This window comes from Rattus norvegicus, chromosome 1, assembly GCF_036323735.1.
Source record: "Rattus norvegicus strain BN/NHsdMcwi chromosome 1, GRCr8, whole genome shotgun sequence".
NCBI classification, from domain to species: Eukaryota; Metazoa; Chordata; class Mammalia; order Rodentia; family Muridae; genus Rattus; species Rattus norvegicus.
This window is the reverse complement of record NC_086019.1, coordinates 76540270-76543518: the sequence shown is the minus strand read 5'-3', so window position 1 is coordinate 76543518 and position 3249 is coordinate 76540270.

Here is a 3249-nt window from a genome sequence, read left to right as displayed (position 1 = left end):
TAATACTCCTTGTGACACGTTTAATGCATTTGGAATGCTCGGCGATGAGACTGACTGTATTAAGTTTGGATGGAAAACATCCCTCCAATGAACAGGAGACAGATCGGCCCAAAGCACAGAGGCCGCGCACAGGGGCAAAGGGACATGGGGGCGGGGTATCCCTGAGCCGATGCTTCATGGGGGCCAGGGTTACAGATTTCCTCTGCTCAGTGGCAACAAGCAGGCATGAGTGCTGGGAGGTCATCTCACGTGTGGAATGTGATCGTTGTGACATACGTGCCCCCTCCACCTTCAGCAGTCTGTTTGACAGGAAGCCCTGAGACCAGGGATCCCAGTTTGGCAGAAGTGCTTCTAAGTTCTTATTCTTGGCACCAGCTTGAGCCATCTGTGGACAGCATGATAGTCGGAAGTGTCAAGGGTGACTGACCTTCACTTCCAGCCTGGGAAATAGATATCAAGAGAACATAAAATGATAGGACTTCAGCACACTGACCCGTACAAAGTGCCTAGAAAATGTGTGGGGCCAGAAATATTATTTCTAAACCAGGGCCTCTGGGACTTGGGATACAGCTTAGGTGATGCGAGTAATTTAGAAACTGAAAGTGTCTTCAGGTGGATGACAATTAGCATGTGCAGTGTTTAAGATGGAAACTTTCTAATGATTCTAAGGCTCCTTCTTGGTAAAGAAATTAAATATGGTCTGATATGGAGAATCTGTTTGGAAGTGCCTAGAAGTTAGAGATTGGAATAAATTTTAGGATTTATTTGGAAACACACACACACACACACACACACACACACACACACACACACACACACACTCCCCAAACCAGTTTAGCTGAAATAGCTCCTATCTGAAAGTATAAGAGATCCTATCTGAAAATATAAGGTGGAGGGTGATAACCAATAACGACTTCTGCTCTCTGCACATGCCCACATGGGTGATCAAACCCACAAACGCACAAATACAAATACATAAAAATAAAATTTAAAAGGGTGATTGTGGCTGGGATTGGTGGCACTCTGGAGGTAGAGTCAGGTGGATCTCTGAATTAGAGACCAGCCTGGTTTACAGAGTTCTAGGGCAGTCAGGGCTACATAGTGAGACCTTGAATAAAAACAAAATGAAAAGATCACATGCAAGATGAGTACACACTGCAGAAATAGGAAAATACAGGGACTCACACTTCTATTCTAGCTGTTCTAGAGGACTACGGGTGATTTTTGTAATGTCCATCTCATGGTAGGTTCTGTTGGACTTTATAAGGACCACAATGTGAGGAACTGTATTAAAGAGCTGCAGATTGGGGAAGGTTGAACACCACAGTTCTAAGACTCTAGAGTTGAGTGTGATTTTTGTTTAGCTTGTTAACTGTGGTAAATTAGGTAAATTGAGTTTTGAATGTTGAACCAGCCTTCCATCCCTGAATGAACCCCAGGTAGTCTTTTAGTGGCCAAGTTGAGCATCCTTAACGTGACTGTTTAGAATCTAAAATGCTCCAAAGTCTGAAACTTTCTGAATGCTTACAGGACATCACAAGTGGCAAATTCTACTCCCAATCCCATGTAACAGGTTGCAATAAAAATAAGAAAAATAAGAAAATAAAATTTTGTTTTAAAATTGCCAGGGCTGGGGATGGTTCAGTGGCTAGGAGCACTTGTTTTTAGAGAGGACTTGGATTTGGGTCCCAGCATCTAGCAGCTCACAGCTATCTGCAACCCGACTTCCAGGGGATGCTGCTTTCTGGCCTCCACAAGGACTGTGGGCACACAATGCACATAAATACACAAAGACAAAATACTCATACACATAAAATAAAAGCAAATCTTTCAGGGGCTGGAGAAATGACTCAGAGGTTAAGAGCAGTCTGCTCTCTCCAAGATCTTGAGTTCAATTCCCAGCAACCACATGGGGGCTCACACTCCTAGGATCTGATGCCCTCTTCTAGCAAGCAGATGTACATACAGATAAAGCACTCATTTACATAAAGAAACAGATAAACCCTTTAAAAATCTTTCAGGCAACAATCAATCCTGCAAGACTGATTCTGCTTAAAAATTTTTTAGTGTAACATTTCCTTCAGGTTGATGGGGTATTTGTGAAGCATAGATGCTTTTTATATTTAGACTTTGGTTTCCTTTCTAAAATATTTCCCTATGGTATGCACATATCTCCAACTCAGAAAAAAATGAATACTTCTGGTCTCAAACATTTTTTTTTTTTTTGGTTCTTTTTTTCGGAGCTGGGGACCGAACCCAGGGCCTTGTGCTTCCTAGGCAAGCGCTCTACCACTGAGCTAAATCCCCAACCCCGGTCTCAAACATTTTATATAAAGAACATGCCACTTGCTTGGTGGCAGAGATGACACACCTGTAAAACTAGCACTTCTGGAGGCAGAGGCAGGCGGATCTGAGTTCGAGGCCAGCCTGGTCTACAGAGTTCCAAACAGCCAGGGCTACATGGCACTCTCTCAGATGATAATCGAATGACAAAAACAGGCAGCTCGCAGCCCTAAGCAGGACATTTATGTATACCTTCTCAAGTGTCGGGGGACATCTTACTATACGGAGGAGGAAGGTGTAAGACTGAGAATGGCAATGAGTGCTGGGGAATGGTTCTGGACATGTCATGACTGTTGTACTCATGAGCTCGTAGGAACTGTGACTACCAGCACAAGATGGAGTCAATCACTATTCTAGCATGCTTGCGCCTCCACACCTAGCTGAGGAACTATAGGCAACTGAAGGCACCTGGGAGAGAGGGAGTCATTTTTCTTTTGGGATGTGGCCCTTGGTAGATTGTCCAAGCTCAAGTGGGCAGTGTTACACCCTTGTACTGGTAGGCAGCACTAACTGGATTTAGTTGGCTATATCCAGTGTTGGGGAGCGGGGCAAGAATGTGGAAGTGTTGCTGGTGGTTGGGAGAGGAGATTTGTGCTGGAGATGATCAAGATACAGTGTGTGTGTGTGTGTGTGTGTGTGTGTGTGTGTGTGTGTGTGTGTCTATGTCTATATCTATATCTATATCTATATCTATCCCCACCCCACCCCGTTTCTCTGTGTAGCCCTGACTGTCCTAGAACTTGCTCTGCAGATCAGGTTGGCCTCAAATTCAGAGATCCGGCTGCCTCTGACTCCTGAGTTTTGGGATTAAAGGCAAGAATAAATATTTTAAAGGAACACCCAAGAAGAAAACCTGGGGGAAGCCTGCAGACCTAGGACTTGGTAGTACTTACAGAGGGGCATTTT